Source organism: Drosophila obscura, unplaced genomic scaffold (assembly GCF_018151105.1).
Source record: "Drosophila obscura isolate BZ-5 IFL unplaced genomic scaffold, ASM1815110v1 contig_30, whole genome shotgun sequence".
Taxonomy (NCBI): domain Eukaryota; kingdom Metazoa; phylum Arthropoda; class Insecta; order Diptera; family Drosophilidae; genus Drosophila; species Drosophila obscura.
The window spans coordinates 762,445-776,443 of NW_024542818.1; the positions used below are offsets into that span (position 1 = coordinate 762,445).

Here is a 13,999-nt window from a genome sequence, read left to right on the forward strand (position 1 = left end):
ATGTGCGGGGAAACTCTGTAGTGGAAAAGTGTGTGGGTGTGTGGGTGTGCGGGTGTAGGTGGAGTCTGGAGAGTTCAATGCTAAAGCGCACTTCATCAAACGAAGTGTCAACAAAGTTAAACGAGAAACTGCAGCAGCAGCAGCAGCAGCAACAATGGCAATACCCAAGGCAACACGCAATCCTTTCTGTGGGTGAGGTGGTGGGTGGTGTTTAACTCCCATTGCCACTCACTATACCACTCCCCTGGCTGCTCCCCCTGCTACCCTGCTGTTCGTGTGCAACAAAATATAATTCCCAAACAAATATGAACGTAAAACGTGACTGAAATGCAAAAAAGTCAAAAGAACAGAACACCCCAAAAAGAAAAAGTAAGGAAAGAAGTAGGCGAAATAAAGACGACTATTGAAACACCCTTTCGGAAGTGCTTTTGTATCAAAACAGCCATAGAAATGAGTCACGCGTCATGCAGTAGCGCCTCACGGTTGCAGTTTCTGCAACTATAAAAATGTTCTCACATACTCGTAGATATGAAAAATGTGCCAAATATATAACAATTAGTGTGAGAAATTAAGAGAAATAAAATAAATGTATAGGAGAAATGGAGAAAAAGTAAGAGAAAGCCAAGGGAAATTAAATTAAATCTTAATTGATGGGGCAATGGATTATTTATGGAAATTCCCGACAAATATTAAGGGGAATTTTCTTGGGAGAAGAAATAATAATTTGAGATTAAATTTAAGATTGAGGATTCCTTCGAGGGTTCCCCTCCTGAGTCTGTGTCTGGCAAACTTCCGCTGGCAATTACAATGCCCTCTCTCCGTCTGCATGGAATAGAGTATACAAATTGAACAGAACAGAACAAAACAATGTGTTGGTTGCACACGGGTCGAATGGCTGGGGAGGGGTTCAATTTCATTTTGCAGTTTTTTGCCTTTCTATTTTCTTAGTCACCGAATTGCATGCAACGATGCGTTTGTCCACCTCAGGAGTGGACACACCATCACCATCATACCCCATCAACCATTTACCATCTCCTCCATCTACGATAAGGTTTCCATTGTCCGATGGAATTCATTTATGCCACCGCACAGAGAAAGGGAGAGAGGTCTCCAAATCTGGGCTTCTGTTGCATCTTTCAACGGTTCTCAACACGTCTCTAGAGAAGGAGAGAGACGGGAGACGAGAGAGATTCATTAATATTCTATGACTTTTGCGTGCGGGATTCATGAGCTCTACTTTTGTTGGTCTTGTCTCTAGGCTTTGGCCATCTTCTGGCTGGGCTTCCCTTTGTGGCAAGCAGGCAGGCAGGCAGAGGCAGGTTGTGTGTGTGTGCCATGAATTGTTAATATTTATGTGTGACACTATCAATCATCAATCTCTGTCCCCTCCATAAACTGGTGGGGACAGAGGGAGGCCTGACGGCCTATCCATCAATATTTGCATTTCTATCAATGTGGCGGGGTCTTGTGCTCTGCCAAATTGGAGCAAACTTTTTCGCCTGTCTTCTGGTTTTTTTGTTTTTGGTAGGAATTTTCGTGTGTGTGTGTGTGTGCGTGGGGGATTTTTATTATTTCTCATTTTGACAAATTGTAGGAATATCTGGCAGCGCATTGTCTGGGCAGGGGAAAGCTCTCGTGTGTCAGGGTTATAAATGAACAGACGAGAAATTCTTGAGAGATGCCAATTATGTTGCAAGTAAAGTCAAAAAGATTGCCATCGATAGATGGATGGATTAGAGATGGTCGGTGTGGGATGGCTGGAGGTACCAAACAAAGATAGATAGCTAGAAGAATATACACATATTTTAGATGGGGAAGAGAACAGAATTTATTAGAAAGATAGGGTGGAAAGGTTGCCTGAATAAGGATGTGAATGGAATAGGTAAAGGGAACTAATGAATGAAAATGGAAGCGAACCTACTATAGTAGTATGAAAAGATAAGGTTGGGAGGGGATATGTGGATCTGTGGATGTGCATATAAAATAAATTTAAAACAGAAATAAAATAAATTAAATAAAATATAATCCATACATTAAAAGCAAATAAAATATCGTTAGATGTATGTATGAAATAAATATGGAAATTATCCATAGAAAGTAAAGGTATGGTTGATGATTTAGAAAACATTTAAATGGATATATGGATATATAAAGTTTTACGTATATCATTTTAATATTTAAAAGACTCACATATCGTGTGATGCCTAAAAAAAATCTGAAAGTTTCATCAATATGCCATGAGGCTTAAGCAATGATTTTTGGACCAAGTCAGGTGTTTGGGTCCGAAATCGTTTGACAATCGGCCAGAAACTTTTGCACTCAACAGCTAAATCTCTGAAGAACTTTGCGAGCTACTTAAAACTAAACTCTTTTTGTTGTTTTTTTGTTGATGTTCACTTGAATCTTTGACTCTCTATTGTACCCTTTTCCCCCTTCATTTGATTTTAGTCTCTCTTTCTACCTCTTTCCCCCATTCCTTTGACATGAATCTCTTTCTACCTTTATCCATCACTCATCTGCTCGCTGTATCTGTATCTTAAGACTCTTTTTCTCTGTGTCTGTTTTCTCTCTGTTTTCCTCCATCACTCATCATTTCTCTATCTCTATCTTTTTTGCAGGTAAGTTTCAAAGAATTTTGATTTGTTAAACAAAAAGAAAAAGCCCAAAAAAGGTAAGGTAAGTGAAAAGCCTGACAAATCGCATCCCCAAGGGGATCGCACCGATGCCCGTTCTCCTCCTGCCTCAGGCTGTGTTTTTTTTCTCCATTTTTCCTGCTCCACTGTCGCCGCCTGCTCCACCATTTCCCCCTCTCTACACTCCTTTGTGCTTTGTCGTGCTGCAATTTGCTGTTTAATTATTCAACAAGGACTTTGTATCCTTTAACTGGAAGCTCTCGTTTTTCGCTCTTGTTTGGAAGAGGTGTGGCACCGGAAAAGCCAAAAGTTAAAGTCCGGACGGGAACGGCGACGGGAACAAGTATTGTTGGGTAGGGGGAAAAAAGCTCAAATCACTTTGTTTGCCCTGCACTTAGGCAACGCGGCGGCGGAGCCGCCTCCTCTCTGCCACACGGCTATAATCGGCTCAAAGTTAACTACAACGAAACGAGAAAAAAACAAACGAGGGAGTTGCCTCTTCTGCTGCTGCTGGTGGTGCTGCTGCTGCTGCTGCTGCTGCTTCTGCTGCTCTGCCCACTTGTCGCACATTTTAATTGGCAATTTGGTGGAGGCTGACAGGCAGCCAGGAAGCAGAGAAGGACAGCCTGAAGGAGCAGGATCTAGAGCAGGACCAGGACCAGGACCAGGAAGCAGCTTCTGTGTAACACAATAAGCCGCGACATGTCCCCTCAACCAGAACCCAGAACCAAGAGGAGAGTGGAGCTACTGCTCCTGCTCGCTTTCAACATGTGGCATAAACAAACAGTTAACTCCCTGTCTACCCTCCCACACACACACACACACACACACTTGTCTCTCTCTGTTTCTCCTTTGCCTCCTTTTGCGCTCCACCCACGCACATGGCTCCTCTTGTCGTAAAGCGAAAATTGACACTTTTAACAAGTCGAAGGAAAAAATATTCGCCTGTCGAGAGTTTAACCCGAAAAAAGGCAGCGGAAAAAAGCGCAGAAAAATGAAAGGAAATACATGGGGCAAGACAAGGGGGAAAAGCAGGGGATAAGTGCGGAAAAAGCGAGGAAAAATCAAGGGAAAGAAGTGTGAAAGAAAAGCCAGGAAAGGCCAACCAGCCAGCAGCAGCAAAGGAGCGTAGCATTGGGGAAAAAACTCCAAGCCAAAGTGACAGGCAGCAGCAGCAGCACCACCACCACGGGGCAGGCGGGGCCGCCGCTGCCACTGGGAAAAGCGGCTGCCGATTCTTCTCTGATTCGTTAAGTGGCATTCCTACCGTTAGTCAAAAGGCCAACGAAAACCCACGCAGATCCCATCATGCAGAGCCCCGTCCACGGACATGGCCAATTTAAGCGTTGATAAACTTTCTTTTTGTTTTGTTTTGCCATGCCTGTGAGGGGGCCGTCGCTGGGGCTTGTTTAGAAATTATAAAAGTTGCGAAACAGAAAACAGAATCTCATCTTTTTTCGGTGGGGTAAACCCTTTTCTCCGCACCCAAAACGGTTGCTGTCAGATGTGGTTTTGGGTTCGTGGAATGGGCATTAAAATGAGACAAAAGGAGATCCATAGAGGGCAGGTCCTTGAATGTAGAACTATACATAGTGTATATGCATATATTCAAATGAATAAAGTGAGCTTGAGAGTTTCGATGGAAGAGCAGAAGGCATTATTATCGATTTAAATTTCCCTCTTAATTATAGAAAATATATAGAACAGATTTAAAGCACATTTCTAGTAGGATCATTAGCAGCAGTTCGAGGGTAGAAATAGGGTGGCCAGATACTGGGGGAAGCCATCACTAGGGGTAGTCTACAAAGGGAGGGGGAGGTGGGGTAGCACATGAGCAGGGGGCGAGGGCCACTCTCTGGTCACACAGCGGATGTTCATAAATCATTTTTTGCTGCCACCATTCGCTGCTGCTGTTGCCGCTGCTGCTGTCCCTGTTTCTCCTGCTGCTGCTGCTGCTTCTGCTGCAACGCTTTCTGTAATGTTTGCTCTGTGATCAAATTCAGATTTGCTGTCAACCGAAACTGGGCACCAGCCAGCCAGCCCAGCCCCTACCATGCCCCATGCCCCACGCCCCCGTACATGCCTCAAGTTGCGCTTCATCCACACCCACCCAGAGCACACACCCTGTATCCGTATCCATATCGCATAAAGGGGGTGCTGTGGGGGGCAGACATTACTTCTGTACTTCTAGTGGCAAATGGAGGGAAGAGAGAGAGAGAGAGAGTGGTAATATATCGGTTTACATTGAATTACGCTTGACTGATGACTACCGTTTCAGATTCTACAACGCCGCCCACTACTTACCCAATCGCCACCCACTTGCCACACCCCCTACTCCCACAAACACACATACAGCAGCAGAAGCAGCACCAGCACCAGCACCCCTCTATCGTGCTGTCGTTCGTTCGTTGTCCTCGTCCCTTTTGTCCAGTGGGTAGAAGTCATGTGGAGATTGGAGCCACGACATTGGGGACACACACTTAATGTTCATTAAATTTATGAAAATTTCACAGAAATGATTTATGATACTTTTGGGGGTTTCCATCTCTCCCTCTCTCTCTCTCTCTCCCTCCTGTGGCTGTCCCTGTCCCTGCTTTTTTCCCCGGTCTCTCTTTGTGTGGAAAAGAGAATCGTTTTAATGAGCTTTGAAGTCGATTGCGAGCTCAATTTAATGGGCATGACTTTCCATGCGATTTTCCATTCGATTTTCTCTGAGATTTTTCCCTAGATGAAAGCTTTTTCCTGATTAAATTAGTTACGCGGCGGCGATGGGGATTTTCATTTAACATTTAACATGTGTGTGTGTGTGTGGGACGAAAGCAATAAAGCAAAGAAATAAGGATCTGATAATGAAATGAAATCAATTTGGGAATGAAAATTGAAAGGACTTTTATTTTGGGTACTTTTTGTAAGAGAAGCTTTTGGGTTTCTTAGAAATCTTAGAAGAATCCATCGAAGTTTTATTATAAGAATCCATACAGAACGTTTTTGTCGTGCCTTTAGCAATCGAAAATCTTTTTCTGATAGGGAGCCGAATTCTTTATTTATAAAAAAAAAACGTCTCCATAGGAACCCTGGAGCACACCTGAAATCTTTGAATTCGTTCGTGTATTCAGCCTCCCCCGTAAAACAGTTTACACTCCATTTGAGTCTTTGGGTCGTCCCCTCCTCCTCCTCCTCCTCCTGCTCATGTTCCTGCTCCTGCTGCTACACTGATGGATGATAACACCCTTCACAGTGGGATGAGCACGCACAGTATTAACCTGAACATTGGAATCTGTCCAACCCCATCCCCAACCCAACCCCTACCCCTACCCCACATAACAACCATTAAGATATCAATTTTATGCATGCCCACAGCTGGAACAGATCCCCGAACAGAACCAATTTTCCATCCACATATGTACATATGTATGTATGTATGTATGTATGTATAGAAATTATATATTACCGATTACATACAATTTATGTGCTTATGCAAGGGGATACGAGGTGGTGCGGTGCGGGGGGACTGTCTAATTTACTCTGAGACATGATTTCAAATGTCAACCAATTGTTCAGGCCATGACCCATGCCCCATGCCCCTCTCCACTCTTCACTCTCCGTAGCCAATGTCCAATGTCCATTATGGATGGATATCCATTAATGTTCATGTTTTCATGGTTATGTTTGTCATTAAAATGGACAACACGCACACACACGCATACAGGATACATACACACATATTTATGTACATATATGTACATATATAGTAGAAGTGGATGGCTGGGAGCCATATTTCCGTTGTTATCGTGTTCTCGAGTGAGTGAAAAGTCAAGTCAAAATTCGCTTAAAGGCAGGTTTTAGGGGATTTTGGGCGGGGAGGAGGTTTCTGTTGCCATGTTCAAATTAAGCTTCTGCTGACTTTAGTGGACGGGGGAGTGCGTGTACGCTGACGCTACCGCTGCCAACCCTCTGCCTGCTGTCTGCCATTCCCTGGGATCACCGCTGTGCTGCCTCTGCTAACGTTGCTGCGTTGAAGTTGCTGTGGCCTCTGTTAACGCAGACATTTCGCTGTCGCTGTCTCTGCTACGATTTTATTTGCAGGTGCTGTCGCTCTCACATCTCTGCTGCTCTTCCATTGCATGGCTCTGCTTACATTACACCTCTGCTTGCATGCTCTGCTTCTCTGTAAGCAGTGCAGTTGCAGTCTATTCCTCTGCTGTCGCTGTTAATATTTCTGCTGCTAAAGTTGACGATCCTGTTGCTGTCGGCAACTCTACTGTAGCTTACCTTCTTTCTGTTATTGCTGAAGCTAAAGCTGTCGCTCCCTCGATCTCTCCCTGTTCATGGATCCAGGGTATATTTATATAAGGTGCAAACTTCCTACAACAGTTCTCTCCTACCATCACTGCTTCTGCTATTGTTCCCTATGTCGCTGTCTCTGCTACATACTGTTCTCTCCCACGCTCTCACTCTCTCTCTCTGCTACTGCTCCCTCTGTCGCTGCTCTGTGCTCCCTCTGCTGCTGCTGGTAATCTAATTTCCATCTCTCACATAACCTTGAAATTACTTGGCAATGTGGCCAGGTGGCAAGGTGAAAAAGGCATAGCAACGACACCTCCAGACCGCTTTTCACATTACACCAAACCCCCTCCCCCCCCCCCTAAATTCCTTCCTGGCTGTGCAAGCCTCCTCTGCTCCTTGAGCAGTGATTCCCCCCTGGCCCCTCAAACGGATGCACTTAATGCAATTCCGTTTATTTCTTGGCAATTCTTGTACTTTATTCACATTTTACACTCGAGCATCCCTGGACCACACCGCCGCCTCCCCAACCATCCTCGCAACGAGTAGTGAGAGGCATAGTCCTTATGAACCATGGAATTTGTGACATTTTATGGAAACCTTCGCTCTCCCCCTTTTTTAAGGGGGCTGTAAGCCACTGCCTTCACTGCCAGCTATGCGGAATTTTCCGCTTTGCATATTTCCCTGAGTCTTGACAGGAGTTTTCCCCCAACTCTTTTTTTTCTGTGTAGAAATTTGCGCCTAGACTTGGGATAACGAGATTATGATGGATACACATTCCTCTGGTCCTGCCCTCCTTTGAGGTAGGGCTTAGTGGTTGTCTAGAGCAAATGCTGGCTGGCAAAGCCATTCGGATTGCCTTTTTAAATGTTAAGGATTACCGCAGGATTGTCGGGAGGCAAGTTCAGAGTTCACAGATCTAAAAATAGTTTCGAATCTCTTTGGATTCCTCTCTCAATATCGCCATACCAACGCCTACAATTGTTGTATCCATAGTTTCCCACTAATTGCACTTAATCGGGCAATATTTATCTGGAGTTCTCTCTCTCTCTCTCTCTCTCTGTCACTTATCGCTTACTTCCAAAATGTACAAAAAACACACCCAGCAACAATATCGATAAGCAAACGCCCACAAAAAAATTAAAGAGAATTTTTGTTTGGTTTTTTTTATGTAGGCATTTTTTTTGTATAGCTCTCTCTGATACTGGTAATGTGTATAATTCCATTTGTTGTTTAGTTTTTGGGGTTATTTATAGCCAATCTCCAAAAGTATGACGTCAGTCAGAAGTATTAACCGAATACTGAGCATCGAAGTTAGTTTTAGGCAGAGATTAAATAGGGCAACAAATGTTTAAAGGGAAAGTGGGCAGATTTAACCATTAATTAATACATTTCCTATCAGAAATGAATACAAAAATGATATTGGAATTGGGGGCACACTCAAAAGATTGCAAACATTATGCAATGTACGATACATAGGTCCTAACTCAGAGAAATCCAACCAATACTGATTAATTTAATAAATATTTGTATATTTTTCAATTATCCACATACATAGGTCCTAGGCAGCCCACTTTGGGGGATCTAGAAATTGCCCAATTTAGAAAGAATAAAGTCAAAAATCAGTGCGGACTTTGGCTGGGTCATTAACGGTTAAAGCTTTTATCTTTTACTTCCACAAGCCTACACACGCGCTCTCCCCCTCCCCTGGTGCTCTCCCACACACTCCTTCGCTCCCTATGGCCCACCCTTTTTTTTCGCACATGTTTACTTATTTATTTGGATACACATTTATATTTATTTCCTCTCTGCTGCGATAATTTCTGACGCTGCTTTCTGCCCAGTGCCGCTCTGCCGCTGCGCTGCTGGCGTTGACAACAACAATTGTCCAGCGGCGATTGACAGGCGACAATGCAATAAAACTGTTAGTCAGTGTGGGTGCGGGCGGAGAGAGAGGTATTAGTCCAAGGTCTATTTAGATGAGGTGAGGTGCTGCTAGAGAGTGCTCGTAAAATAGTTGCCTTATATTGGGATAGTTTCATTTGCTTTGCAATAGAGAGAGTGGCCTACAAAATAGGCAGCCGTGGTAAGCCGGAATTTCTCACCTTTTATCAGCACACCTTGCGATGGATGGTCCAGCGCCAGAGAGGGAAATTGATGAGTCGCTGCCGGCAGCGCTGTCAACGCCACCATAATAACTGGCGTGAGTAAAAGCAATAGGAGAGTGAGAGCAGGAGTGTAGCAGAATGCTGTGCGGCGGGGCGGGGTGGAGAGAATGGAGAGGTGGTGCAGAGTAGTTAGACTGATAAGAAAAACGAATGTCGTGTGTGTGTGTGTGTGTGTGGAGAATGGGAAGAATGACAGCGAAAAAAGCCACCAAATAATGAGCATTTAATTTCTTGACGACCTGCAAGCGAATGGAAATGGAATGAAATGAGGCAAAAGGAACAAGATGCGATAAAATAAGAGAATGGGCGCAAAGACAATGTCAATGGGAATGAGAATGGGAATGGGAATCGGAATCAGAATGGGAATGGCAAGATGGGGAGGATGGAAGATGGGGATGGATAGCTGGGCAGAACCACGCGAGAGGAGAGAGCAACAGAGTAGCAATCGTCCGTCCAGCAATAACAGTTGAACAAACAGTAAATGCTATTAGAAGAAGAAGACGTGCATAGCTGGAGCAATAGATGATATGATGGTAGAAGAAGTGAAAGAGGGGAAGCACCAGGCAGTAGGAACAGACGATGCTTGGCTGCTTGGGGCCAGGCCAGCAAGCCAGCAAGCCAGCAGCCAGCATCACAATAGAGAGCTAGAGCTAGAGCTAGAGAGAGAGGAAGAGCAGCACCCACGAGGAGAGAGGGTGTTTTCTGCCGGCGTCGCTGCTATTACTGTAATCGCAACGCCGCTGATAATGTATTTTATATGCGTACCCATGTGTGTGCGGGTGTGTGTGTATATTCTTTTTTTTTTTGCCGCATTCACACCCCGCTGCGTCACCAGCATGAAAGTGCATGAGAAAGCAGAGAAGACTATCAGCAAAGCAGAGGAGAGCAAAGTCAAAGGCAGGCGGCAGGCGGCAACGGCAGAGGCAGAGGCAGAGAGATGCCGCAAGCCGATAAAAAGGCAGGCAAAGTCGCAATTTTCCACCGTACACCCCCATGCCCACACAGACTCTAACCACTGTGTGTTTGTGTGTGTTTGTGTGTGTTGCCTTTTCCATATGGGCGCATTTATACGCATTCATTTTCAATTGAAAATGCCCCTTCTATCTTTCTCTCCCTTGTGTTCTCTCACTCTCTCTCTCTCTTTGGTTTCATTTGTTTTGCTATTATCACGGTTGTTCACTGCGTCCACCCCTTCCACACCACCAGCTCTCTTCGCTTTGCCCACATGTGAGGCGATTTTCTTCTGCCTTATGTGTGTTTCTGTTGTGTTCTGTTTTTTTTTTTTTGTATCAGCTGATATTCGCTGTACCGCCATCTCTCTGGCTCTCTCTCTCTCTCTAGTAAATAAACGTAAGCGCCATTTAAATTGCTTTCTCCCTTTCTTCGGCTGCTTTGTGCCTACCCGTCTACTTAACCCCTTTTTTTGTTTTGCATTTCTTTATCGTCATTTTATTGTGTCTAGAAGGTAATTCGATTGCTTTTGAGCGGATCGAAGATGGGGCAGCTCTAGGGCTGGAAAAATCCTCCCATTATTCTCCTACTTAATCCCGATTACAAATTTCTTTGTCCCCATTACGCATATCTTTCGCATCTTACTTTCTTGTTTGGGAGGAAGCCATTCTACATCGTTCCATGATTCTTTCTTGTCCTCTCCTTCTTCTCAACCCTGTTTCATTTTCATTTAATTTCTGTATCGCAATTTCTGTTGCTTCTATGGAAAGTAAGGTAAGATCTACGGATTACGTAGATCCGGTCATGATTCTACAATTACTTGCCAACGGAAAATCCTCCTCATCTTCTTTTTCTGCTTAATTCCCCATCAATCAATCGATCAAATCAGTTTTTCTAAAAGTCAAAGTTACACTCGTCTCAAGTTATGGGCAATTCCAGTATTCGCATCTATTCGCATCAACAGAAAACAGGTTTCCCGTTAGCAAAAAAAAAATAAAAAATAATAACTACGTGACTGAGCAAAATAAAAATAAAAACAGAAAACTGTTCAAAATGTGGGTTACGTTGGGGGTGGGGAAGCCAAGGAAGTGGAAGATTCATTCAACTCAAACAATAATTTCCTCCTCTGCTGCTTTATACCGCATTCTGCCCTCCCCCTATTTATTTATCTTTATGGAAGGTACTTTGAAGTTCGCCCGAAACAATAAATTATGGAAAAATGATTTCAAATTCAAGGTGGACAGGTGCTGGTGATGATGGTTGGTTTTTTTTTTTTTTGGTCTGCCAATGGGTTTGTGGCTCTTTTCTGTCGCATTTTAATAGCTTTTCCACTCATTACTCTCCTTTTACTTCGTATTTTTCTTTATTCTGCTTTTTATGATTTATTTTTACGAGCTGCAACATTCACACGAACCAAAAACAAAACAAAAATCGGCTCAAAAGTCATCAAATCGAAAATAATACTCGAAGGGAAGTTTAGTTTTAAAGGCGAGTCGAGGGCTCTCATACCCTTGCAGATCAAGAGAATGTTTTATGGAAGCTAAATATGTGTAAAAGTGCAAACATCTGTTGAAAATCGTAATACCCTTTGCCAATAAAGAGTATACCTATTCGGAGGAGGCTGCGCCAAGTCTGCCAGCTGTTAAGAGTGAGTCCTGCTCTTGCATACACAGTGGACGAGTGCAGGGTATCCGCCACATAGCAGACACCGCGCTACAGTGGACTACAGTGTCAGCCGCAGCCAACAAATTTGTTTCTCACGCTGCTGCTGCTGCTGACAAAGCGCCAAAAAAAAAAACCACTTGTTAAAAAAAAAAACACATATACACATACGAGTATTTTTGGCATTTGCGATTTAGAAGAAGAAGTCGGTGAGAGGGGAATGTGGAATGGGGTTGGGAGGGGGACAAAGAGAGAGGCAAACATTAGCGAAATGAGCGCTTTACACGCGAGCAAGCCAACGAAACGAAAAATGTCGAACGTGTCCGTGCAACAAACAACAACAATTGATGAATGAAGTAATAATCGGCGCAATATGGTGGCTTTTCGTACCACTGTGCAAACTTTTTTCATTATTCTTCCTCTTGTTTTTTGGGTGGTGGCGCTCAGCGCCGGCACAGGCTGACTCAACCCCAGACGTTGACGTCAACAGCAGCGGCAGCGGCAGAGGCAGAGGCAGCGCCAGGAGCAGCAGCACTCTCTCTCGGACTCTCTTTTGCATTTTTTTTTGTGTTGGAAAAATACACCCCCGCCGGCACACACATACAAAATTCCTTTTTCCGGTACATAGAGAGTAAGGGTGTGGGTGATAGTCAGAAGGGAGAACGAGCAGGGGGCTGTGAGTGGAAGATGGGGCTGATAGTCAACAGAAAGAGAGTGACAGAGAGAGAGAGAGAGAGGGAGTGGGTCGGTCGGGCGTTTGGGTGGGCTGAGAGCGCCAAGCAGAGGAGTTCCGCTTTCCGGCGCTTTTTTCATTACTATTTGCTCGCTCTCTCTCTCGCTCTCTCTGCTGTCGGCGCTGCCGCCCATTCATACATTTTAAGTCTCGGTCGCCGCCGGTGAGAGAGTATCTACTGCGCATGCATTCCGCTCCCAAAGCGTCGCTGCCCGGCCGACGCTGGCGCTGGCCAACGTTGCCGCTGATGGCCGCTGGCTGCTGGCGTTTTAGTTTGATTTTCATTTCTGTCGCGTTAGGTTCGCAGAGCTCTCGGAGTATCCCCCAAACCCCCAGAAGCACACACACACACACAGTGACATACCGGCCGACTCTCTCGCTCTCTCTCTCTCTGTGCGAAGATCAGCTGCTGCTGCGAAGCTTAAGTTTTGTGCTCCCAGCTCCCCTCTCGCAACTGTAAAAACTGTAGTCGTGTGGTTGTCTCTCTGTTTTTTTCGCGTGTCACGTCCCCCCCGTCGTTCCACACTCGTGTCTCTGTCTACCGCAAGTGTTTGTGTGTGTGCGTGAGCTTAAAGCTGACGTTGCCGCTACCTCCGGTCTCACCGCAAATAAAAAGTTATAGCAAAAATTTATAAAATACTAAAAGATATAAAAATCTAGCTGAAAGAGAGTGAAATATTATCGTACGTGCGGTTTTTCGTTTGTTCCTCTTTGTGTCTCTCGCCGTCTACCTCTCTTTGTGTGTTTTGTGTGCATAAAGAAAAAAAATATATATATAAAAATAGCAATAGAAAGTTATTTAAAGCGATTGCAAAAAAAGGAAAGAAAAAAACACCAACGAACGAACGGCAAAATAGCGAGAAGCAGAAAGCAAAATAGTTAAAGCTTGTGCTCGCGCTCTCTCACTCTGTCGCTGACGTCGCCGCCAAAGCCGCAGTCGCAGCCGAAGTCGCCGCTAGCGTCGCACTTGAAAACGTCGCAAAAGTTTGTAAACAGCCGAAAGCTTCCCCCAGCCCCCCCCCCCCATAGACATACACACACATGTATGTGTGTCTGTGAGTGCGTGCCTGAATAGAAAGAAGGAAGGAAGCACAGAGAAAAACGTAAAGAATCAGCAAAGAAGCCGCCAGCGTCACCGCCGCCGACAGCGCAGCAGCTGTCAAGCATAAAGCAAAAGCAGAATAGCTCGAGAAAAAACAAAGTAAATAAAAAGCATAATAATATTAATTTTGAAAATACTTGAACTCTGCAAAAATTCCTCTATTCCACTCTTTCCCAATTGCCTCGTGCCTGGGCCGTAATTAATAACAAAATGAAAAGGTATTCAAGTGTATGTGGATGTGTGTGTTTGTGTGCCGCTGTTGGGTTTTCCTCTTTGTGTTGCTCTTTCGCATTGCGCCCACACACACACACACAAACAACCTCTTCCCATAGACCGCCCCCCAATATCATAAAGTTCAATGTCTGTTTGTTTGTTTCTTCCCAAACACCACACAAAAAGCAACAACAATACGCTTTCGTTTAAATAAAATGTATTTCACTCTGTCTCTCTCCATCTCTTTCCCTCT

The 13,999-nt window shown here is 44.5% G+C and overlaps 1 protein-coding gene across 22 annotated transcripts in view; it reads left to right on the forward strand.

Annotated features, from left to right (window-relative positions):
* LOC111073978 (protein alan shepard) overlaps positions 1-13,999 on the forward strand; it is a 147,832-nt gene that overhangs the window by 105,672 nt on the left and 28,161 nt on the right. The window contains exon 1 of one of the 22 annotated variants that reach the window (XM_022366571.2): positions 12,713-13,632. The exons of the other annotated variants lie outside the window; for them this stretch is intronic. The gene's annotated coding sequence lies outside the window, so the exon portion shown is untranslated. Of the gene's footprint in view, positions 1-12,712; positions 13,633-13,999 lie in introns of those variants that run through there. 22 annotated transcript variants of the gene reach the window in all.